The sequence below is a fragment of the Manduca sexta genome, chromosome 3 (assembly GCF_014839805.1).
Source record: "Manduca sexta isolate Smith_Timp_Sample1 chromosome 3, JHU_Msex_v1.0, whole genome shotgun sequence".
In the NCBI taxonomy this organism is placed as follows: Eukaryota; Metazoa; Arthropoda; class Insecta; order Lepidoptera; family Sphingidae; genus Manduca; species Manduca sexta.
The window spans coordinates 5,061,300-5,088,794 of record NC_051117.1 but is presented as its reverse complement, the minus strand read 5'-3'; the positions used below and the strand labels follow the sequence as shown (position 1 = coordinate 5,088,794).

General features: G+C 32.9%; 1 protein-coding gene and 1 long non-coding RNA gene across 5 annotated transcripts in view; both read left to right on the top strand.

Annotated features, from left to right (window-relative positions):
• LOC115440460 (ankyrin-3) overlaps positions 1–27,495 on the top strand; it is a 137,389-nt gene that overhangs the window by 80,856 nt on the left and 29,038 nt on the right. The gene's annotated exons all lie outside the window — the stretch shown is intronic.
• LOC119189541 lies at positions 7,627–7,977 on the top strand. Its single transcript, XR_005112459.1, has 2 exons — positions 7,627–7,716; positions 7,890–7,977. It is a non-coding gene; the product is annotated as an uncharacterized LOC119189541 (long non-coding RNA).

The following is a 27,495-nucleotide window of genomic DNA, read 5'->3' as shown; positions in this document are numbered from 1 at the left end:
GATTTTAAGTGATGACTATATTAAATTACTTTTACGGGATATTATTCGCCAAAAACTATTTATCGCAGCCAACACGGATGTTCTTAAATATTAAGTATTATCAATCGTACCAAATTATTATCTGTTTATTAGTTGTTACCAAAATCCGCAAAAAAATACAACGAACCTATATAAAAATTGTTCTAATAAATTAAATCCACCGCCTCAACAATGTGTACTCCAGATAACGACCCAATACTATGAATTATGTCAAAAGTATAGACTAACCAAGAGTAAAAAAAAATGTGACAATGAAAATTCTCTTTAAATCCCACAGTGTGGTCACCCATCGTTACGCTTTATTTGCCGTGCGCACTCGCATCTGGGATTGTATTATCTAATCAATGCAATGATACATGCGGCCCGCTGTGTCATTGGGATGTTGCTGTGGTTACGTCTGCGCATCACTACAATAACAGTACCTATTCAGTTAATGAGAGGAAAAAAAATATGTTTGTGGGCTTTTTTTTCTTCGTTCTTAGTTCGTAAAATACGTAACTCATTGACCCGCATATCGCCTAATTTTAATTCACCATATGATGTTAGGGATGAGCGTGACATTCTATCGAGTATAAATTACAAATTTTGTTTATAATAACTATGATAAATATTAATAAAAATTGCCGCCATAGTGACTATTTTGTTGCTACAATACTTTGTATACCGTACAGTAATTTTCCACCTAGTTTGTTGTTTGGTAGGAAAAATACATGGTCATGTATATGAATGCAATTTATATCTATGTTTTGGTCATAAATTCGTAAAGATAAATACATGCTTGTGTTTAGACGTTTCTGTTCTTTTAATAACTTCTTGGGTAACGAACACATTGGAGTTTACCGCGAAAAATATAAGATACATGGGAAAAATATATAACCATTTTTTTTTTTTATTTTAAGCATAGGTATTGCTTTTAAGTGATTACGGCGACAGGTTTTTTTAATATTAATTCCTCCATTTCAAAAACTTTTTTTTTCTCTGTTAATCTTTATTTGTAACTTATAATTCACGATTATGATATGCAATTATTGTAACATTTAAATGAAGCAAAATAGTGTTTAGTTTAAATATATCACAGTATGCATCGGGTTTAACTTCAAATATCAAAGTAAATAGGTAAGAGAATAGAGCAAAGGCGGACGTCAGTACTGGTCGGTTTTGGCGCTGTGCCACCATCAGAATTCGCAAATACGTGTTGAACAAGAGGTAATGCGGACTCATTATTTGGAGAGCAAGAGGTGTTCAATTAAAAAGTAACGGACGATTACAGGCGACGGTAAATATAAAGTTTTACAAAAGTAAATTTACATAACGTCATGCATTGTCAGTGGAGGGCAGAAGTATAAGATATCCAATTTTGACCAGCTATCTAAGGCTCATGTAATAGGACCTAGGAAATGAGTATATTATATTTACCAGACACCATTCCAGACTCTGGATTAATGCAAGAAAAAAGGCGAAAAGTCGACTTTGATACAGAAAATATATAATACATTGTTTGATGGAGTCACGCATAAGAAGAAAACATACAAGTCTGAATACACGTTAGAATATACTAATATGTATCATACGGCAAGTAATATACTATGTAGGAATATGTATTATAAATCTCTGTACGACAGGCAACATCTAAATGTCACTTGTATCTAAGTAAAGTCCATCAGTCAGGTCCATCGTATGTAAATTATGAGACAAAATACAGTTGTCCGCGGTCGCCGTGCAGCGTACGCATGTAAATATTCTTTAACTGTGTTGATGAAGTACAATTGACTGTACTAAAGCTTGTTGCTAACTTCAATGTTATCTCTAGAAAGGGTACAGATTATCAATTATTAGGAATGTAGAAAATATCTATACAGAGACATTTCAAAACTAAAAAAGATTAAGTATAGCTATTTTATACTCGGTAATATTTTATTCGCGATAATAATTAAATTAATGACAAGGGCCAACATTATTCTGGCGACTCTTAGGAGTTGTATCGTCACCTTCTTCTTCTCTAATTATCAGTCAGCAGTAAGATTCCGCGAAATGAACTAAAACTCTTTTGGTACGAAATAAATGTTCATCTGAATCATTTGTCATTTGACGAGATGTCAACACGCCGCATCCGCAACAACAGATGAGAGATTTTATTTTTCCAACATCCTGACTTACGGCTGGTCTTTTATTTGGCAAAATTTGTGTAGTAAATAAATATATTAACATTTATTTGCAAATTATGTACACATGGCTTTTAAATCAATAAAATTACATACAAAGATACTTTTTGGAAATGCACAAAGGCTGTGAAATAATTAGGAATATTATCAAAAATGACTTAATAATACTATGATGTTTATTATATACTCTAATAGGTATGCACGTGCCTTAATCATTTTCCTTGTATATAATATATTCAAGTTAGCTTGCTTGAAAAGATAAGAAAATTAATGAGCTATGGAAAAAAATTACCTATGTAACTGCAAATGTATTTTAAGTCCGTGCAATACAACTCATTTTCCACACATGATATCACTGTTATCAAATGTAGTTTGTGTACATTTAATTTATAAGAATACGAAACTATTTTTTCTTGACCTTTGAATCTATTTCTTAACTTCCTTTGAACTTTGACACATCACGACTCTTCACTTCCCGCATAAACACTATTAAATCACGAGTTACTCACATATGTAAATCACACTCGATGTTTAGAAATGTTAATTTAAATTAAAGTTATCATTAGGTCATGCTTTAAAATAACCAAACACGTTTACAAAATAGCTTGCGAAGTGAAACATAACATGTGACGTCATCCCAGCCGGCGAATAGAATCAAGCCCATAACGTCTGTTTATAATTTTATTTTTTCCATCATAGAGTAATTTTCGTTGTAGAGATGGCCAGTATTTTTTTCAAATTAAGAATATTCTATAAAATATGCACAAAAGTTTATACAAGTTTATAATTATAATTTAATAAAGGACTTATATTTCGGACGAGAAATTTTATATGTCGGGAAGATTCCAGGACTTAAAGTGTGCATGGAGATAATTAAAATAGCTGAAAAGTAGATTTGCTATTTGAATAGAAAAGTATTTGAGTGATTTTATATTGTTTCATGATGTATTAAAGTTAACTACTATGGTCTCTGAAAAAAACGGAAACCGTTGCTTATAGAAACAATACCTAAATAAATATGATATTATAACTATAGGTACATACCACTCCTATATTATTTCATATAATAAAGTATAAAATTACAAACGTAATAAGTATATTAAACATTATGTATATTGTTTTCTATTTTGTCATCACATTTTTTAACAATGTGCATTAACCTGTTTAGAGTGTTTCGGTGAGTGAGCCACATAGAATTTCCATAACAATGCCTTGTCTAATTACCGATAATTATCACATTCCTTCCCTTCGGTGCACTACGGTGCGTTTCTCGTCAGTTCTGTGCGAGAGTTATGTGTCTGTGTAAAAGTTTTTTGCATGCAAACGCACGTGAGCCGGCGTCAATGATACGACGGGCGAGCGCGGCCAGTCGCCGCGCGACCTCTCCGCGTTTATCACGACGCACAACACTACAAATTCAATTAACCAATCAACTTAATCCAATTCAAATATAGAACAGCTATCTAACTTTAAATCTTAAAAGGCAAAGGGCATCCGAACATACAGCCGCGCGTCATAACACCGGTGTAAGTATATTTACGGTTTTGTGTATTTATGCTAATTATTACCCATAGTGTTTGTTTGAACGTATGGCAACGCTAATTTCCGCGAATATTCGATGATGTAACTGTGATGTATGGTTCTTTTGTTCGTGTATCACATTCTGTGCTGTGAAGAAACTGAAAGTGTTAGTGAAACGCTAATAAGGACTGATCCCTTCAGGTGAGTTGTTTATTCTGTGATTAGATAAGTGTGTAAGCCGCTTTAATTTTTCTGCATATGAACGAAGCCGGTTAACGTCGGTGGCGAACCGCCAAAATTTATTATTAAACTGGTAGCAGGAATTTTAATTTTACGCGCATGTACACGGCATACGAAGGTTATTTTCGTGTCCTACACATACGATTTTCATTGAATGAGTCAGTGATTTTTGCTTATTAACTTGTTTAAGTTTATTTTGAACGCAGATAACTTGCAAACTTGATATAATTAAATAAAATATTAAATGTAGCTACAGAAGTAAGTAACTGTTTTTAGTAAAAGTGGGGTCACCTTAATCCACCCCACAGTACGAAGGACGTGAAGATATGTACATAAATTAAAATAAGTCACATTGTCGCTCATGGAATGACTAATGTGACCCGTGTTTTGTATAGAACCTTCAATGGTGGACTCTAAACGCGCAGTTCAAACAATGATTCATTGGCAGTAGTTTGGGGACGTGTTCATGTTTACCATAATAAATTATGGATATTGAAAATAATTCAAGACATTTATATTTTCCGTCATGGATAATTTCGAAGAATGTCCTTAGTGTCGCATCGACGTTCTAATCTTTGTTTACCATCTGACTTGTTTGTTTATCTTTAGCATTTGGGAAATATACGTAAGTTTATTATAATTACCAACAATAACTGCCATCTTTAATATTAAACTCCACTAAATCCACCCAATGACATAGGTAAAATTAACCAATATTCCCCTGAATATTAATAAAACAATAATGTTCCAGGAAACATGTTGCGCGCGAGATTTTACGATTTATTAGATTTAAGTACCAACAAAATCTGAAATAGATCAGAACAAAACTATTTATTACACCGACGCGGGAATCGGCTTTCATCCACGCATTAAACTAAACGTCGATCTAGCAGATGCAATTATAAAAACTTTACATAAGTAAATAAAATCGGTTTTTGCAGACTCGGCCTCCGCGTAACTTGCATTCAATGTAAACAAATTGAAAAATGTTTGTTACCACTGTTTATTGCGGATTGTTCTTTTTATTGTGTTGTTAATGGCATGTTGATGGGCAAATGTTTCCACATTCATGGTTATATAGGAATATACTTTAGTTCATCATGGTGGTACAATGCGGGTTGATAGGTTACCAGCTGCCAGAAAGTTTGTAAAAAACTTGTTTCTCTTAAAGATTTTTATAAGGCGCAATATACTTAAATCTTCGTTAATATGTTGTTTAATGTTTTCAAGTAGTAGCCATGTTTTGCAGTCCGATAACCAATGATAGAGCACTATACAGTTAATCTGTCTTAAGGTAAATATATGAGTAATTTGTTTCTAAATACTCGAGTCTATGTAGAAACATGATGAAATAGTTGATGACAGGCCGTACCTAATCCATTTTGAATAAGTTACCTTATATATAATAAAATTGTAACTGACTGCTGTGTATACGTTAAAGGTATTGAAAAAAAAAACTAATATGAGGGTCTTTATTAGTGGAACAAAAGCCAAAACGGTTTATAGATTTTTGTGTCTTTCTGTCAGTCTCTACTCTCTATGTCTGCACACGCAGTACACGATAACTATTGTATTAATTGCAATTTTCACAGATGTATTGATAGAGTTCTTATTTTAAATATAAAGTGGGATTTTTATCCTGGGGAAACTTTTTAAGGGGACGGAGCCGCGAGCAAAGGCTCTATACATTAAAGCCCAACTCAAAGGAGGTTTCGTTTAATCTGACATTTCGCACAGGCGTTACGTGGCAAGGTTTCTTGATTGACGGCTTAATGGGTATTTTTGGGGGTAATTTTCTTCACACGCAACAATTTGTAAAGTTACAAGATACTTTGAAATTTTAAATTACACCTACCAAGGTGTAGAACAAAATAATTTGAGTATTTTTGATACTTGAATAATGAACGTTTTGATAGTTTATGATAACTTGGCACGATATGTAACTATTGTTTCAACTATAGAAATTAGGCACGATATTCAGGTACACAATATAGATCAACTTTGCATAATATATGATGGTGGACTAACTATTATCATGATTCATAAAAACAATCACCGTAAACGTTATAATAAATGTGCAAACTATTAACTGTACTAAAATTTAAAAACTAACTACAAAAATAGGTTTAAAAAATTTACTAAAAGTTAAACAGCTCTTCAAATATTTAGGAAAAGTATCAAATATCTAAATCCATGTATACCCAACTGGGCACGGACGTTAAAGGCTACAGTTTAATAGCTATCAATGATGTAAGGCCGGTCTGACCTCAACTCTTCGATTTATCTGTTACACGATAGGAACCTGTTCCGCTCTATGTGGGTTGAGTGTTGCCAGATTATGCGAGTTGATTCCGAAATATTATATTCAGCTTTTTAACAAGTTTCCTGAGACTGGATTAAAAGAGGGGGGGAAAGGGAAGGGGGGTTAAAAATCAAGGAGATGGTCAGTGAAACTAAGTCAAATTTTTCCTGCACTATACGTGGAAAATTGCATTTCGCCGACTCTACATTATGCCTAATTTCATTTCATACGACACTACATTTTCGAGTGATTTTTGTGCCGTATTTTAGTTGTCAATAATATGTTATATTTATTCAGTGATGCTATATCATATGATTAATACATATGGTCTAAAAGTTTACAAAAAAGTTTAATACTTCTAAATAAACTGTATCAAGATTTCATAAAAAAATCGTAATTCTGGTATCCAAGTAGACCGACAATTTAGTTTAACTTGGCAACTCTGTAGCCAAAACCGCGATAAAACGCGTAGAGCATTTGATTCAAGGCCTACTATAATTTATAATTAACATACTTGATTTAGCACGGATCAAAGATGTCAATAGAATGTGCAACTGACGTTGGCGAGATACTATGTCTAATAGATAATACATTCATGTAACTTTAAAATAATTATAAATGAATTATAAAATAAATATAAATGTTGCTTTAGGTAGAGACTAAAGACGCCTTATGTTTTTTAAAAATGAATGGGACAAATCCTTAAATATTGTTATTTATAAATCAAATAATAATTAAAATATAATATAAACCATAACATTGATGTATTTAAATTCATACCAGTGTAGAGAAGAGTCAAACGATAAACCTCTTCTTTATTTAAATTATAAAATATTTTTCCTTAGACTCCTGCCGGCCTAGCATGCGCATCACGAGATATCTCGAGAACGAGAGTAGACAAATTGTCGATGTCGATTAATATCTCGTTTTCCCTAACATGCGCACCACGATCGACAAATTTCTCGTTGAAGACATAAGTTTACTCGTGAAGACAAACCGATGTTGCCCGTTGAAATATATATTCTAAACATTTTATTTTCTAATATAGCTACAATGGTTTTAGTTCATTCAATTTTTATAGATCTATGATCCAATTATGGTTTTTGTGACGTTTTATGTGACAGTTTATGTCATAACAAAGAGCATAATATAAATAAAAAACGTAAATAAGGAAACAAATTCAAAATTAATATCTTGTACAACATACTTAATAAGGATTCTAACACAAAATAACAACTCCGCACTATTTTGGAGTACGAAGTAACCAGACACAAATCAAATAAAATCTAACAAGACAATTATTTGTACGAGTATATGGTGCCCAAGCCGGACTTTACCTCGAATGACTACGCCCCGCCGTGAGAACGATGTAACATAATGCCTAATGGAATCAGTAGTCCAATCGGGAAGGAGATGGCTGTGGCTTTGGGCCTCACAAAATACCCAATTGATGTAAGTATAGTGAAACAATAACCTTATTAGCAAAACACCAATGTTGTAAGTTGAACTTTGCAGCCACAAAGCTCAAGTTTGTTCTTATTCGATGGTAATTGATGTTTTTGAAAGTAAAAAAGTAATAGTGTTTATTAAAATATGAAGTAAGTATATATATTCTTTTGTTTTAGCTCCGTGAATCAAGTCCCTCTACATTCATTGGAATGTCCCTAGCCCAGCAGTCAACACCATGTTGAAGAGCTTACCAAATACTACTCCTAAAACGTGTTTTAATTGCTCGGTTTGAACTTAATAATTTAATGAAATATGTATTTTTATAACCAGTTTTTTTAAAAAAACTACCTTTTTTTAATACTTAATATCATGTAAGTATATATATTTTGTTAGGTATTTTTATTACTACACTAGATAAAACATACAGGTTTAGGAAATTAATAATATAAGTAAACTGCAGCAATTACTTGAGAGTGCAATTTCTGTTTCTTGAAATTATTCATAGTATTTAATTACAGTAATTGTAGGAAATTTGTTGTATAACAAGTTATTATGAAATATTCTATTGCCTAAATTTGTGTAGAAGATTTTGTTGTGATAATAAAAACTATCTTGATATTTAAAATGTGAATATAATAAAATATAGATTATTTTTACATAGGAAAATATCTATTTATTATAATTGAGGTCATCCTGCTTGAGAGACACTTGCAGGTACTGATAAGTGCACAGGTTCTTCTCACATATGATGGTCATTTATAATAGTTTCCTCCATTGAAACACTGTAACATAAAATACTGCATTACCTACAGTTACTTAACAATAGTAATATAATGTGAAGTTGTACCAGTGGTAAAATAATATAGTTATACAACAATTTAAAACTGTGAATAACCATATATCAATAGTTAAGTCCATCAGTATACAATCAGTGTATATGAAGTTTTTAATAAAGAAATAAAGCAAGATATTGTTTGTTTATATTGTTAAGTTGCATAATAATGGTATCTTCTCCGATACCTGGCATTCCAATTAAGAGTTTTGCTGTTTGAATCCATAATGTTAATGTAAACATTTGTTTAGTAATATATAGGTACTAGTTTTGCAAACATAATGGTAAATAAAGTTACTCATTTGTATTTGTAGTATTAAAATAAACAAAATGAAAACTGCAAATAATCTGATTAAATAGCTCTTATTACCTCATTAGTTGGCACACTAATTTCATTTTTATGAAAGGGAAGAGGCTATGTATTAATTGTGAAGATATTTCTCAAAGTACATTCATTTTTTATTTCTATTAACTTTAATAATTAATAGTACATTACCAGTTGAACCTTGGTGTCGCAGGCATCCTTCCTCATTTTTTGGTATTGTGCACTTTGTGGCTCATTAGGAGATAATAGTTTTATATGTGTACAATCTAAGAGCCCTAACATACCTTGCACGTAAAATTCGCGAGTCTTACCTAAAAAAATAAAAATGATTCCTTTATCTATAAATCAAAATACTTCAATTGATATTAAACTCAGCTACTTATGTAATTAAGTATGTTTTAAATATATTCAATTACCTTTAAACAGACGGCTATGTCTTTGGCTTGAGACTCCAAATCGGGAGCAAACTTTTCTTTAATATATACAATGCCATTCGTTTTGTATCAAAGGGATCTCATAAATCAATTAAGTATAATATGTCTTCTTTCCACTTTACACGCCTCTCGTTTGTCGTATATCGATATTATTTTACTATAGTAAGATACCACCATCGCGTTTTAACGAATAAATTAAATTGATAATTTTCTCGGTTTATCTCTTCGTACAATATCATGGAAGACAAATATCTCGTTTACGTGTGTCAAAAAACGATAAAATTATTTGGTCATGTTAGGGTTTGTAGACAAAAATACCACAGATTAATAAAAAAAAAATTTTTCTCTACTTTTTCTCGTGACAAGTCGAGAAAATGAGTGCGCATGTTAGTGTCGGTAGACATATAGAGATAAACGACAAAATCACGAGAAAAAGTGTCGACAAAATTTTGTCGTGGCGCGCATGCTAGGCCGGCTGTAAACGATCCCAATCTCCATCTTCTTTCCGATCCCGAGAATAAACGAATCAAAATAAGTGATTTGTTAGTATGTCAAAAATATTTATTCTGATCGATTTTCACAATCGATCGAAAAAGCGATTAGGATCTTTTATTAAAATCCACGGTTAGACACTATAAAATAAATCGTTGAGAAAACGAGAATCCGAACAAAGCCAATGCCAGAATTTCAAGGAGTATCACAAATCAAGACTCTAACAACCTTATTCCATGCAATACAAAGACGTCAGGCATTTCTCGCATTGTCGCATTAAGATAAGAGAATCTATGAGTTAGTCACAGTCGCTGTAAGAAACCTTATCGGTGTAATCTGCAGTACTTGTACTGGTTGTTTACACTTTTAAATACAAAGTTAAAACTAACAACATAGTTAATAGAGTAATAACGTCTTTTAAGTCGAGTTGTTTAGACGGACTTGTTTATGATTTCGTGTGCAAAATCGCATGTATTTTTTCGATTTCCATTTACTTTTAAGCGGTGACAAACCGGTTTTATTGTTGTGTGATGGAAAAACAACTGCTTTTTGGAATAAGAATGTAATATCTGTGTCTAAATTTCTTTTGCGTTTTATAACAAAATTATGGTCTCAATAATCCATTCAAAAATCTAAATGCTGTTCTGTTACATAATTTTATAAACAATAATATTAAAGAATGATAGCAAAACATTCTTTGCATCGTTTTTTAAATTTGAAATGTAATTTTGAACCATAGACTAAGGTAAATATATTATGCTACACATAATTCTGTGCATATTTTTCAAATATTATGTGGTTAAACATTTTTTCTATTTGATAATGATATGTTTGTTTTTTCTTCTTACGGCATTGAAGTTTTTTCTCGTAGGCTAAGGCATGCAGACCTTACGATTAGCTGATGACTCACGCCTGACTCCAGTGTCTGGGTCATGGCCTTTGGCTATAAAAACTTCGATAATACTATACCTAGATATAATTCCATAATTAGAAAAGTAATGCGAGTTTCTCTCTTTGGAATCAAACAATGTATTAGTTTGATTTGAAAACCTTATGACATAACAGGGATATCTAGATTTGTAGTATAGAATTGCTAGCAATTTTAATTAGTGACCCTACTCCAGAATTGGTAACCAGTATATAGGTAATTTAAATATTGTTTTGGTTTTAGTGGTTTTTGAAGGCAGTATAATTTTTTGTTAAAAAGTGTTTTATTTTACATCATAGTTAGAATAAGTTATGCTAGTGTTGGCATCAAGAAGAGAAGTATAGTACATATAATATATTATGGTTTCATGTTACTAACGCAATGTCAAAATGACCTTGTATGTACTTGCGAGCATACAATATGTTTGTATGATTGACAGCAGTTATGACATACCTACAGAATATTAAAGTAATGAGGATGTCTTCATGTTTCCGGGCGGTATGTCCATCATAATCGGCTCTTATGCATCGAAGTAACTCTAATAATATACAAGGAAAACATTGTAAGGAATTATATAGGCCTGTATTCTAGAATAATAATTTAAAGATCAATTCAATCATTGTAGATACTTACAAACATTCAAATTATAATGACTACAGCTTTTAAAATGGGTTACTTAAATAGCGTAAAATTTATCGTGTTTTTATATTATTATTTTCTCCGGACGTTTCGAAGACTTTGCACACTTATGGTCACGGGGGGCGATAAAATTCGTAAAATTATTGTTATTTCAATGTTTAACAATAAGGTAAACATACGAAATCATTGTGTTATAACATAATTATTATACTAACCAGATGTTTATAACAATTAATACAACGCTACCTCCTTGTTCGCTATACGCATGTTACCATGCAATTATTTCGCTTGAATCATACGGATTCGAATCCCAAACAGGCAACAACTGCTACTAAATAGCAATCTAGTGCCACCCACTTAGGGCACGAAGTATTTTCCGTTTATTCACCGATTCTAAATCTGGAAGTTTACTGCAATGAGTGCAATTTTGTTTTCCATTGAGGTGTTTGAAAATGTGGGTGGTTATGAGCTCACTAAAGGATTTTAGAACGAGAAAATGTGTTTTTTAAAAACATATGAGTAAGCCGGGGTTACTGTCCCATGACATTTGTAAAGTTGAAGTGACTTTTAGCTGAAAATATTGAATTATTTTTTGGTTTTCATCACAAGGTCGGCATTTACGGCAATGCTTTCGACATTGGAAGTTTTTTGCGGTCACTTTTAGTTAAATTAAAACTAGAGTCGTCAGACGGGAATCATCACACATAATAGGAAGATAACCAATTCTTCGCCCACTTTTTTTGTTTTCTATACAAGAGCGAAATTTAAAGCAATGCACTTCAATTCTTTCGGCATTGAACGTTTATAAGCGGTCACGAGCAGTTAAAACTAGAGCCGCCAGGCAGGCAAAATTGCGCATGATAGAAATGTGACCAATTCTTCGCCTAAATTTTGTTTCGCCAACTTTTTCAATACACAAGGGTGACGTTATTTGCAATTGATAGGCAAGATTCAAGCAACGAACTAACATAGTAAACTAACTAAAATAAAAACACTTACTGAAGAAACGTTGGAGGATGTGAGAAAGCTCTTGAATACCAATGAGATATATTGAACTTAAAAAAAATACGGTATTTCTGTCACAAAATATAATAACGGGAGATTATTGTCACGTCAGACATAAGTATAGCGATGACATATTTTGTTTTATTTATATTAATGATACAATAACGCTTTTCGACTTTTAGACATAGCGTCATAGTTAAAAGATCAAGGTCATATGTAAATATGCGATTAATCAGACAATGAATGATAATATAATGCGTATAAACAGTAGATAACATGCGTCAGTAATTATTATAATTAATTGTAATAAATTCAAAACATTCTAACGCTAAATGGGTCTGACTATCTAATCACGAATCCTTAGGAACTATGAGGCCTAAAATTAGAACTCTTGTAAATATGTTCCTTAGGGACTGCAGGCAGTTGCTAAGAAAGGATTTTAATCGTCGGGTGGAATAGAGGTCGGCGCTTGTAAGAAACCCACACTTTAGTTTCTATTCAACCGAGACTTCGAAGGTAGACTCACGAGTAAAAATGAATAATGAATAAGATGATATTTTTCGGCATTTTACATACACATACACACGTCTTTTACCCCCTAAGGGGTGGGCAGAGGCGCAACTAATGCACTCACTTTCCGCCATGAATATTTACTTAATCAATTGCATATGTTTTGTAGTATGAAAAAGTTTGCGACCGATAAAAAAAATCAATAATGATAACGCGTGTAGTTGTCACTAATTTAGTTCATTGAATCACCCGCTATTGAAATGTCTAGGGCACCCAACCGCCCATGTAACAGATATTCATTCTGCGACCGTAGTACGTAACTGCGTCGAACAATTATTACAGATGAAATCTACATTAAAAACAAATTACGTATGTTTTACGTATACTAATAACTCTATTTTAGATTAAATAATCTTTTTGTATTGTATAAAGGGAAATAACATATTACGTTTTTATATACAGTGTTAAAATGTAGTATGTCATATGTTTTATGTATTCGTTGCTATGGTGACGTTATCAGTGCGTGGACATTATCTATACATACGATATTTTATTCATATTACGCAAGTATTAGTAGATTAATGAGTACTTGACCATCGTGGACTACCTCCAAAGCCCCCTAGTAATTAATGAGTAGATCCACTGCCGTTAATAGATTTATGTGCCAGGTGAGAGTTAATAAATAAATATATAAATAATAGGGTCATTATCTTACTAATATCATAGAGTGAACATTTTTGGATCTTTGTTAGAAACTCAGAAATAACTGAACGGTTTTGGATGTAATATTACACGGAGAAACCATGTCCTAAATTAGCGCATAGGCTATTCTTATCCCGTTAATTTGCTCCAATGGAAATTAATAGATTTTTAATCTCAATTTGAAATAGATGGCGTTAGTGTATACAGGTGGCGCTATGAATCATTATAGTGTTTTAGGGACTTTTATAGTAGGAAAGGCACGCAGGCGAAGCCACGAACAACATTTAGTATGTAATAATTATTTTTATAGGTTATACTACGCATGACATAAACTCGGTGTTTGTATAGTCATTTTTTACTCTCCTCTTCCTTCTAGGGTTTGACTCTTATGCCGGGGCACCGTTGTCACTGCCTTAACTACGGTACTTTATAGATGCTGACATCATGTATAGAAATAATATAACCTAGCCTCTGACATATAGTTCTAATTTGCTATACCAAAGATTTTCTGATTTATATTAGCATCAACGATTGTAGAAAGAGATCTTGGCTACGGCCTCTGATCTAATAATGATCTAATAATCTAATAATGAGGCTTACCACGTAACAGTGCCTTACAACAAATACTATTGTAATTACATGCTTACGAAATAATGTATGAAATTGCTCCAAGCGATATCGGTTCAAAGCGTGTTTACAATTGGTTTGTACATAATCTATAATAAAAAAAATATTACAATAATTCGTGACTAATCAAACCTTTTCCATGTATTTTTTTTGCTATTGGTTATGTAGATAAAGAACCAATTGCATACTTGCGTTATATTTTTATTTTACATTAATATTGAGTAAAGACAGCTTTGAGTTTTCTAAAAAAAAATTAAGTCTGCAAGAAGAATACAATCGTAATAAGAATCCGATATGTATTTGTATAAAATCAGTAATTTAACAGACATCTGCCCTACAAATATGAATGATAAACATAAATCTAAAACAGTATAACTAAAAATAACAGCTATATTTCACTCCAGAATATTCTTCGATGAAAATGTTCCCAAGGTCAAACAACTAATGGAAAATATTGATGTTGAATAAATGGTTCCTAATGCGTTTCATATTAAAAGGTTCATGCCGATCCCATTACGTTAATCAAATTTTAGTGTTTCAGCGAGTCAGTAATTACTCAAATTAGGCTCCAATCAAGATGATAATTTTTCACGCACTCATTAGCTGTTTTTTGGGAGTAATGACCATGTTTTTTTATATAAATAAATCCCATAGGTGTTCTTACCCTACATTAATATTTAAAATTGTAGAAATTATGTCAGTAGTATAAAGATACTGAAGCTCCACTACGATTAACACTAATATTTTTTGATCACAAAAATATATCCCTTAGAATTTAATCAGTTGCGAAAGTTATTTAATTGTCTATAAATTGTAATTACGTATTTTCAAATTATGATACTGACAGTTTTTTTTCCTGCAAATGAATTCTATCAGATATAGAAAAACTCGTGACTTTTAAACTTGATTCAATATTTAAAAAAGAAGAGTTAAGAAATTTTTGCGTAAAAATACTCAAAGAAAAAAAAATACTGCCTATTTAATTTTAATTACCACCTATAATAAAAGTACTACATATAACACTGTCGAGACTTGCTCAGTTACACACTAGCGCCTCATCTGGAAAACAGCCAGCGGGTGTGATCATGCCTATTCTCACAACAAAAATACCACGTTTACATAAAGCACCACCACTTTGACAGCTATTGTTGCGTTATCAAACTGAATTTATTTATGGGCTATGGGCTTTGAACGTGTTGGATTTTTTTTATGTAGAGATATTCTAGTGTTGAGATTCGCCACTAGAGCGCGCTACTTGTTACGTAGGAAATGTGATTGTGTTTTTCTTCAAATAAATATTATGTTCATCGATAGATTATTTTTAATTAGTTTTTTAAAACATTGACACGGTAAATGTTCCTGCTTAAACACAAAATATAAATTTACTAAAATACTGTAAATGGCCCGCTTGAATATATTGTTTTTAAAATTTTACAATAAAATATAAATTATAAAGCTTTTAGACAACTGTTTTGCTAAATTTTAAAATATATTCGCTTTGTAAACAACTTTAGTTCGGCCATTCATGGATAGATGGCGCTACTCGCCTCAATCTAAGATACTCTATGTTAAATTAATATCTATTAAAACGACATTGATTAGAATAATAAATGTAGTCTATTCAGTCTATTTATAGATGTCACAATGCAGCGGATCTCGGGTGATTTTCCTGTTTATGTTCAATCATCATAATTTTCCTCGTGACGGTGTAGCACAAATATTTCATATTAGTCAGTTTGTTTGTTGGTGTACAAAATAGATCTATGGTGATACAATAGTTTGTAGATTTGTATAGACCGGGTATGTAAATCCTTATCAAAATTACAAAATCCAATTTTTAATCCTCTTCCACTTGTATTTTTTTTTACTGCTTATACTATTTCTATTACATAGACTTTGCATATCGTGGACATAAATATACTCTTTATGATTTATAATTAACAATCATCCGTTAATATTGGTACCTTAATAATAAATACCTTTTGTTTTCAATAATCTGATTATGTAACCATTATAGTGCGCTATAATTTCTCCATCCTTGACATGCCAACTTCCTTGTCGAGCGAGGCTTCCAGATTAACCCATTACAGGAAATAGCTGTGTTATTGTAGCAGACCATAAATAGTCGTATTTCCGGAATCAGCCGACCAGCGAGCATGACATTCTACTGAAGTTCATTTGTGTTGCGTAATAGGGTATTTTACTACGATCGATTTTAATAATTATAATTCTATACGTGATAGTAAATAGGAAAAAAATGCTCTTTTGTACACCCGCAATATAAATAATAAAAAATAGAGCAGTAATTCATATTCCAAATATTGCAATTTCCTAGAATGGACGTGTGATGCGGTAATCGTTTCATCTCTTTCTTTCGCACGAATCACGAAAGTAAGAGGTTCCCCATGACGTCATAAAGATATTATAACTACGTCACTTTTCCGTTTTTTGACATCTAGCTCTTCCGTCAGCGTATAAAGGCTTGTCTTGTTGATATTCAAACGGATTTTGATCGTGAATTCTATTTAAGATTCAAATATAGAAAAAATTCGTGAACTTTATAAATTAAGTATAATAGCCTATTTTCGACCATATCAAGTTAAATATGCAGTATTTGATTAGGTATATTTTGAGATGAATTGTTTTTATTGTAGACAATATAAAACTAGTTTAGCTAAAGGTTGTGACATCCTGCCTAGAGAAACATGATCTAAGTTTAGATTAGCGAATTGCATCCTATATTCTTTAATATTTTTTTTCGTAGATTGTTTTTTTCGTAGCACAGCCATAATTGATTGTAAAAAGAGTACCATTTAAAATCGAACCCTCTTTCCATAGGTTATGGATAGAATATCCGAAATTTGAACAGTTATTTTAATATTACATAATATTTTCTTACAATTTGTATATGTTAAGCGCCTTTCCGTTGGTCTAATGGTTCGTTTTACAGGGCGAACTGTCCAGATTGTGTTTTCAGACAGGTTGATCTCAAAAAGTAATAATAATCGTTTCTGCAACATGCGTGAATTCGCGTCGACCCTAAATTGGAGTCAGGTGGCGGCAAGGGGCCGCCCCTACATTAGACGGCGATATTGGCAGTAAAATCACCATGCATCTGTTTACATATTTTATCTTGATTGCATTAAAAACAACAATATATACAGCCCACATAAACCAAACACTACGTAATTCAGAATACCTATAGTGAGATAACGTCACCTCTCAGAGAGTAAACTGGTACACAATGACACACATACAGCGTTTTGCCGTGACATTGGAGCACGGAAGCCCAACAATAACCAACCGTGACTAATGCGACTTTAAACGTAATGACTCGTGGGTGATTTGCGTCAATTAACCTGATATATGCGCTAAAAATTGTACAAAATGTATTATCAGTAATCGTCGTGTTTGATAGTAAAAATAATGTGGATTAGAAGTTGTCTATTGTGTGTGATTTCTAAAAAGCATGGTATGGCATGGTACGATACGGCGGCACTCTGAGGTCCTGGGTTCGAGTCCCGGGTCGAGCAAAGTGGTATTTGGAATTTTCTGCTCAGTATCAGCCCGGAGTCTAGAATTTGTGCCTGATATGGCGATAGGCTCGCTCCCTGTCATATTATGAGACGGAACACACTTGGCGAAAAGTGGGTAGATTAGTTTTTCTAACATAACCTAAAAATGGACTGTGATACAGTGCTTACTTTTTAATCCAATGTTCTGGATGGTGCTACAGTGATTATGGGCGGTCGGTATTTCATACCATCACGCGACTGGCATCCTCGTGTTGTCATTCTGTTGCAATAAAAAATACAGTATTACAATAGGACTGCACTACTCGTCGCAATGTACATTCTATGTTTAATCTCATAATGCGTTAGGGCCATATTAATAAAATGCAAGTTACTTTCGCTGAGACTCTGTCAAATTAATGTCAGTATCTTAGGATTGTCGCTATATAATAAACTCTGATTAAGAGCGTTTACGCATCCGCGCGCCGTATGTCTCAAAAACAGCACTTTTCGAAGGAGATAATATCCATCAAAACATTATTTTGAAAACATATGAATTAGTAATTATTATAGAAAATTTTGTTGTCTAAAAAGTTAGTAGAGAACATTTTTAGATTTATTGAGTATTTGTAAATTATTTAATGAAAACTGAACAGAGGTTTTCAAATTTGCGCTTCGAACGTCTATTTCGAAGCTCAAAATATCTTAAACCACTAAGGAACATAACAATATGTTATTTTTATCTAACTAAAAAGATCCTGAAGAAAAAAGTTAGTAGAGAAAAAAATATCTTTTTATGTTTAATTCATGAGAAATAAAAATTCAAAGAATTCGAAAATTTCAGAAATGTTGGTCATTTAAATGATTTTTTTTTATCACTATATCTTACTTAATTGAATATAATATTGGATTACTATAATAGAAGAACATCTCCTTAAAACATACAATTTAAAAATTCAACAAAATAAGTTCTGTTATTTTTCTATAAATATTTTAAATACCACTATAAAATGCAACGCACAAATCGTTTCAAATTAGTCCGCCTTGAGGCTTTCTAGAGAGAGGACGTATCGCTCGTCGCTCCGGCCGGACTCCAGTTGGCCTTTGCTGTGCGTAGAAAAAATAGTCACGTGTATACAGTGATTGCCACATCTTAGTACTTTAGTAAGAAAAATATTTTTTCTTTAATGAGTGACAATCATTTTAGTAGTTACTATAAATTATTATTATATTATTATATTTCAGACACAATGGGAAGTAAAGCTATTTCTAGGCAAGAAAAGGAAACGCAACAACGCTGAAAATTCGGCTAAAGCAAAAGCTAAAAGATTGATGTACTAATGTTATAATATGCATCTGTAGTTATGGTTGTTGCTTTTTTTACTCATTAAACACTTGAGCAACAGTTACGCGAAAGAAAAAAATGGAACCTTAAGCTAAAAACAATTAGCCCATTGAAATGTTACATGAGCTTTGTATTTTTTAGAGGACCCAATTTTATTTTTAGGACATGTGTGGGGGGTCAATAGAAGCTTAATCTCAAGTTTGTGGGGTCGCCCCCCTTGTCCCCCTGGCCGCCATCATGGAAAAGGGGTGAAAACACTTTTTCGCGATATCTCGGAAACTATGCGTCTTACATAAATTTTGTAAAGTCATAATTTGTAGCAAATTGTTTTGCCTACAAATATGTTTATATAACTTTTTGCCCTAAATTAAAAATTAAAGAAGTTATAAGCAAATTGTGAGAAAATGTTTATAAAAGTTTTCTTTTTTACTCTATAACTTTTTTTTTTACATTTTGCAAAAAAATTACCTCAAACTAACTTGTAAATGATCTTTTGAGGAAAATTGCTCCCTATAATTTTTTTTTATTTCATTCATTTAAAACGCTGTTACAGCGCTCCAAAGTTTACCGGGTTCGTCAATGCTCATGAGAATCCGGTCGAAACAAAATGTTTAACTTATTTTTGTTTTTTTTTTTTTATTGTAAATATATTATTACAATTTTTTTGTTAAATTCGTACAACTTTACTTATTTATTCCTAACTCTTTTCTTTGCCATAAAAGTTACCAAATTAAACTTATCGAATGTTATGCAGGTAGAAAAGGTATGAGTTAACATTTGGGGATAAAGGAGAAAAAAAACATATTTGCAGGCAAAACATTTTGCTACAAATTATGGCTTCACAAAATTTTTGTAAGACGTATAGTTTCCGAGATATCTCGAAAAAAGAGTTTTCACCCCTTTTTCCAAGATGGCGGCCGGGGGACAATGGTAGCGACCCCACAAACTTGAGGTTAAGTTTCTATTGACCCCCCACACATGGCCCAAAAATAAAATTGTGTCCTCCAAGAAATGCAATATTCGGTCCTTAATTTGTAACATTTCAATGGACTAAACGCACATTTCAAAACTCGTTTTACGCCCGCGGCGTGCGCGGTTGTATGCGGTACCCGCTGTATTGGCGGCCAACTAGTAGAATCGTGCGGGCCACGGTAGCACCAGCGCGCTCTGTGGTTAGTAGGTTGGCAACTGCAGTAGTCGGTAGGGGAGGGGTGGTTACAGAAATCCGACGCCATTTTCCTCCATCGTGATCGTTTCTGATATGTGTCCATGGCGTTCTGGAACTCAACTGACCGTTAACTGTCCATCTTGTAACCGCCCGCCTTGCGATAATCGCTCGCCAAGTTTGCAGGACATAATCGGAACCGCGGCGGTTACAAATCGCACAGATCTCCGATCGTCATGAGTTTGGAAATAAAACAGCCGTTTCTCAACCACGGCGGGCGCGAGTAAAAACCGCTTCATGAGTTCTTAGCCTTATAGAATCACTTTGCTGTCCCGTTGTCAAAACGTTTACAACTCGCCAAATTACTCAGTGCGCGAGTCCAACTCGCATTTGGCTGATTTTTTTGCATAATGCATAGGTACGCTTACTTTAAAATAACAAGGTTTTTGTGTTCACTGGTGCGCACTGTTAAGAAAATTCAAGTGACGAGAGACGGAATCCTATATCTTTCTCCTCTTTGAACCTTAGAAATAAGGGATTTGGTAATTTATGTAGCTAGTGAATAAAACTACTAGTAGTAGTTAGTATACCCATCTTCTTAACTATTTGGGCTAGTTTAGGTTTACACGCTCACATCAATTTTACATATTACTTTATCCCTGTACAGGTTTCGGCGCCATTATACTTGTATAAATTAAACGCGTCTAGATCCATATGCAGTTTTACTTAAGTATGTAGTGTTTGCGTAAACTTCGATAACAATAATAGTATATTCTATATATATTTTTTAATTTTTAGGTAATCGAGCCTGATATTACACTCAAAATAAATAAGGTTATTAAAAGCCGCAAAATTATAGATTTCAATATTTTTTGAATCAAATTAAAACACTCAATAACCACAACAGAGCAACAAATTGTAGTATCGAACATTTACAACTATTGAAAGAGAATAATGTTTGCTTGCAGTCAACATTTTTAATGAAGTGTAATATGTGCAATATGGAATTTAAGCTATTTAAGCGCTAAGAGATATACTGATAGTATGGACGTATATCGTGGAACTGTGAATGGAGCTATGATGACTGGAGTTGGTAGATCAAATTTAAACGAACAGTTAGCTTCCATAGATTTACCAATATTAACGCAAAATGTTTACATGAAATGTTACGACGAGTTAGCTAAATGATTGAAATTAGTTGCAGAGGACAGGATGCAAGAGGCCGCTAGGGAAGAAACTGATAAAGATGTTGCCTGTGGCGATGTAAAAGACGGTATTCCAATGCTTACAGTCATAGCTGACTGCTGTTGGTAAAAAAGTACAGAACCAACTATTTTGCTTCGTCGTGTGTCGCAAATATTATTCAAAACTATGGATACAAAACTGGTAAATTGTTATACATGGATGTACAATCGATCGATTGATGATCGATGTCACTGAGAAGCAATACCTATTAAAAAAAACTGTCCAAAAAATATAACCAACTTCCGAAAAAAGAAGTCTTTTATTTCTCACTTTTTAGTTATACACCTAAAAATGACATCTCATTACATACTGACTCAAAATATAAATTCCAATATGTAATTTCTAATGACTTAATTTAAACTTTCAATACGTTCAATATTAAAAACTGCAGATCTATGGAGTAATTATGTGGTCCATTATAAACATCGTAGCACAGTAATTTTCTTGATTTACTGTCTGATTACGGAGTTCTGGTGCCTATCTTTCGGTTTCATGACGAGCTCCACTTTACTAAAGGGTACTTTCTAAATGCAAATGCTTAAATTTTTTAAGCATTTGCATTTAAAAAAAAGTGAAAATAACAATTTGTACAATTGCCGTTAAAATTTGTTAAAAATGTTTATTTTTTTTTTTAAATTACAAAATGATACATATAAACTATTTCATGATGAATTCTAATATATTTAATAATAGAATTCATCATTTATCATAAATTCATAAATCATAAGTTACATTCCAATTAGATAATTAAAGCGAAAAGATCAAAATTGGTTGGTCTGACTATAAAGATAGCCGACGCGCTAACTCTACGCACACAGCTACGCAACGGCTCTGTGTGAGTGAATTTTGCGAAGAATTACCTATAGTTGACTTCACGCGCGGCACGTAAACGCTCTTAACATTCATTAAAATAATGTCGTAAATCACAGTATCACGGATTTTAATAGCTGAGTTTTACTTATCAAACAAGCTCTTAAACTACGAATTTAGCTTTGTTAATAAATAATTCAATACATTAAATGTATACTTGAGATCCTACTCAAAGTTGAGATTGATTTATCAACACAACCCTTAGTTACACTGGCTACATTCCCCTAGCTATCACTGAATACCGTTGCTTGAAGGCAAAATAAAGCAAATAGACCCTAAAGATCTCCCAATATTAACAGACGTAAGATCCATATGAATGAATAACAGCGTAATGAATGTTTGAAGCACGTTCATCCGCTAATCCTAGACGTCAAGCGTCGGCGCTCGTTAGCCTGACATGGATTGGGGTCAGTGATACTACGAACTCCTCGCTCCTGACATTTATCCTATGGATCAATGAATTGACATATCTTCGGAGCCATATTGAATATGCTAACTATATTTTGCTCGCGGCTTTGTACGTGTGTATGAGATTTTCCGGGATAAAAGTTCTGCTATATATTTTCTCTTGATAAATCACTCTGTGTCCTTCCCAGGGTCTTAAAATACATCAATACCAAAACACTATGCCCTTCCCAGGGTCTTGAAATACATAAATACCTTTAATTGAAATCTGTTTGGTAGTTTTTGAGTTAATCGTGTTTAGACAGACATACGCGAGGAATTTTGTTTTATAATATGAAAGGATTATTATTCTTTTTGGAGGCCAATGAACCATCCAAAACAAACTGCCAGGGGAGATCTGGGCGAGCTGCCAACCATCGAAAGAGGCATAAGCATTGGGGATGAATAAGAAATGTGTTCTGTAAAATATCATATGTATAGAAATATTTAAACGTGGTCATGTAGAGAATCAGACAAAATATAGAAGGAAAAATATATTACAACATAATAATATCTAAATCTACAGAAATATCTATTACGCGGTCTTATTTTTGTTTTTTTTCGACGATTACGAGACAAGCTAAAATGGCACTAAAGTAATATGAAGATATTTATTAATTCACGCTGACTCAATCTATGTTATTATAGTGGAAAATCGCTTGAATATTCATAAAATAATGACAAAATCAAACTGCCATAAAAACCTAAACTTTAACACAAATAAATAGATACAAAAACATTCAAAGGTTGTCCATAAAACACTTTTGACATTAAAATTACCTTCTGCGGGCGTTATTTATCGCATAAATTATTGCACGGTTTATAATATTTCCTTTCCGTGCAAAATGTTTTAGTAAATTCTGTCTTGTTGGAGAACAGTCGATCAGTACTATTAAATGCTGTTTATTTCATATAGTTATGTAAAACTAAGGCCATTATGTTATGATATAGGTAAGTTTTCCTTATCTAAAAATGCAGAGAATCTTACTAATATTACAAAACTCCCATATCGTTTCATTTTTATTCCAAAATGGAATTGGAAACACTAAAGTAATATTTTTATAATCAATTATATAATTACTCTTATAAAAATCAACAGCATCATTGCCACGTAATTCTAGTATATTTTAGTAAAGATATAAATAAACGTGTCTCAATGAAAGCCAGTGTTAGTCATTATGTCGTCATTCGCATGTCACTGCGCCATTTACCCGGCCGTCCTTACAATAATAGAAAGTAATTCGAAATAAGTGTCTATAGCTTTCGTTATGTCATTCTAACCTATAATTTTGATTAGCACTAAGGTGGCATACTATTCCTATACTATAAATTATTATTACATTGTATTTAAGCAAATATATTTTAAACGCGCTGATGACGATTCAAAATGAAAAGTAAACGTTGAGTGCGTACTTTTACGCAGAATAGTGCGCACTAAAAACGCGTTTTCGTATTACGTTATCTATATAGGCCCTTAAATATAAATTATTTTAAACCCTAGGTCAATTACGGCTGAATTTATAAAGTCGAGTTACTACTGAACAATAGGTAATACTTACATAATAAAGCTTTGAGTAGTCCTTCTTCCAATAATTAATATAACCCAACTTGGCGCATTGCCTTTCATTGCGCAAAGGATAAATTATCTTGCTGTTTATTGAATATTTCATAATATCTAATCCGCTCTCTCTTATCCTGAAGACTCATTTACAAAAAGAAATATAAACATCTACACATTGCTTGGGAACTGTTTCTTGTAGAGTCCATTATTCGAAACCGCAGTTCAACAAATGTGTAACTCAGCACAATGTGTACTTGCTTTCTATAAAAACTTCTCACATCCATTCAATAAATAGTTTTCCACGGCACAAACAGTTTAGAAATTACCGACAACAGACGAAATGGCATATGTTGAATTTTGCATATCATATATATATATATATGATATGCAAAATTAAATAAACATAAATACATATATATATATATATATATATATATATGTATTTATGTTTATTTTGTAATATAAACAATCGATTTGTTAAGCCTTTGCCAAAATCCTACAGACATAAGAGACGTGGGTTAACATTGTGAGAGGAACGTGTCGAATTCGCAAATTTTTCTTCCCGATTTTCCCAATTGGCTGCTTGATGCTTCTCCTGTTAATTTGTCAAGATTTTTTTATGTCAGCAAATACCAACATAACAGTCATGGAATGTGTATTGCCATTAGAATTCTAAAGCGGCCATCCAACCGATAGACGTACGGAAATGCAGAGAATTTAATGCCTTTCCTGAGTACTTTATCTAGACATGAACTTTGAGAAAGGTCAGGCGATTCGACCTGGTATTTAAAGCGTATTACCTAATTTGGGTAATGTAGACGTTGTCTTACAGGCGGCATTTGGCTGAATGAGGTAGTTTCCTTTATTTTTCGGAGTGGCAAAAAATGCTGTCAAACTTATTTGTAGCGAAATACGTTTTGGTACTAGTTTTATGTTATTATCGTCTGTTATTTGGTGTAGATTTTATTATAGCTTTGATATCAATTGTTGAATGTATGCCACTTATTTAAAAGGATATCGATTACAATATAAAGTTAACATTAATTTAGCTAGAGAGAATTATTTTAACCTTGACAGATCTATTTTTTCATATATTGAAATGGTAAAGAAACACGCCGATCAGCCGAAATGTAACATCAAGTATTTGCAAGAGACATTTACGAAAGTTCTCTAATATATTTATGATAATTCGCAAGTATCAAAAATCACGATTCCATAGTGTTAATTGAACATCAGTTCCTGATGATATCTAGATATAGTAACAGTAACAGTTGTGAGACTTATGGACGTTAGTCACGCGTCTCCTTGACTACTGTTACGTGGTTTGTCTAAGAGCTAACCATGTTTGAGTGTGCGAGATGTTTTATGTAACAAATAGTAAGCAATTTGTGAAGTAGCTGTAAATATGTTTTAAAATGGAAATCATTCATAAAAATATTTATAAATAACTACATCAACATAAATGATTAGGTAAACTAACATTTCAGTAAATAACAAATATTTTTGGTAAAAAAGTAAGTCATAGTGATATTGCTCAATCTATCTCATATTTTTCGTTTCGGCACTAACATAAGAAACATGTCCTTTAAATTACACATAAATTCTTAGGGCTAAGCCATAAGAATGAAAACACCATGAAGAATCATGTTGACCCACATTTGTATTTTGAATCAATGCGCTTGTTAGTAATTGATTAGCATAATACTATATACATAATAACACCTTGTTCACTCATTAATAATACATTAGTTTATTAACAAAAGAATAAGCAATTAAGTGCCATGATTCATGATACACGTAAATTCAGGGCTGCTATCTGAGTTTTACCGATTTCATAGTGGTTACCAAACCGCCCAGAGTTGATTTAAAAAATTTCTCTGAATAAAGGTTTTTTTTTCAATCCAGGATACTATTTCTTGTATTAATGTTAAGTAAAAAAATAATGCCTGTTTATTTTTCATTATAATTTCGTATGCAATTACCTTTATTACTTAGCAAGTAAATAATTATAGATGACAATATTTCAGGCAACTGCGCACAATTAAACTGATTTAAGATCGTGCCTTTCTCATAGTTACTGGCTCTCAGACAACAGTATTATGTATAAAGAGATAGACCGCCCTTGATGCTATGGCTGCCCGTGCTATAATTATGTGGCCGGGTCTAAACTATTGATTACTGTGCCGGATATAGATTCTTTTGAACCACCACTTCAGATTACTTCTGAATTCTTTGCAGGTATCTGGTTATACATCTGTAGTTATAAAATCAGAATATCTAAATACGACTTGATGGAAGCAATTAAATCTAGTTATTGATCAGCTCTATTGAACAATCAATTCATTTACGATTAGTCGTCACTCGTAAACATTAATGGATAAGAAAATCGATTGAATTTTCTTTGGCTCCTATTTGCACCCAGTGAAGGTCGTTTTCATCAGTAAATGTGTTGCGTGCTCCCAATCTGACGCCTGACGGTGTTATAAACATTTCTTCATTACAATAATAAAAGCGAGACAAGCTCCGATAGACATTATGGTGTCAGTTCATTCATATGCCATCAATATTATTGTTACCGAAACATCCGACAAAATCGAGCCCCGTAACAGTGTACGTAATTTCACACCGGAATACGGTCCCCGTCCGAAATAATAATTGGGTGAAATTAACATTGCGTTTAGGAATTGTTCACATACGGAATATTAATCCGCATATTGGCCTTGATTCCCAAACGGGCATCCCGATTTGGCGGACGAGTGAGCTCACGGCGCACCTTAGACTAATACTGCTTGTGCGTTGCGATCGTCCACGTCGCTCGGAGCCGCGCGGAGCAGACACCACGGGGCACCGACTGGCGGCCAGTGTTCCCTCGCTCGCACACCAATGCAGTTAGCGTTGCTAGTCCAACACTAGTTACCGAACGCGCATCTGCAACGCGCGACACAAACGTTTTGAACAAAAAAAAAATTCGCGCGCGAAAATGGGTGTCGTGAAACACAGCAAAAATAAAACGAAAAATGACGATGTGAAAAAGAAAGATGTGCCGAATGGAAAGCCGAAAAATGACAAGGAAAAAGTGAAAAAGAAAAAACTAGTGTCGTGTTTACAGTGCATCAAGTCGAACGACGATGGTATATTATTTTCGT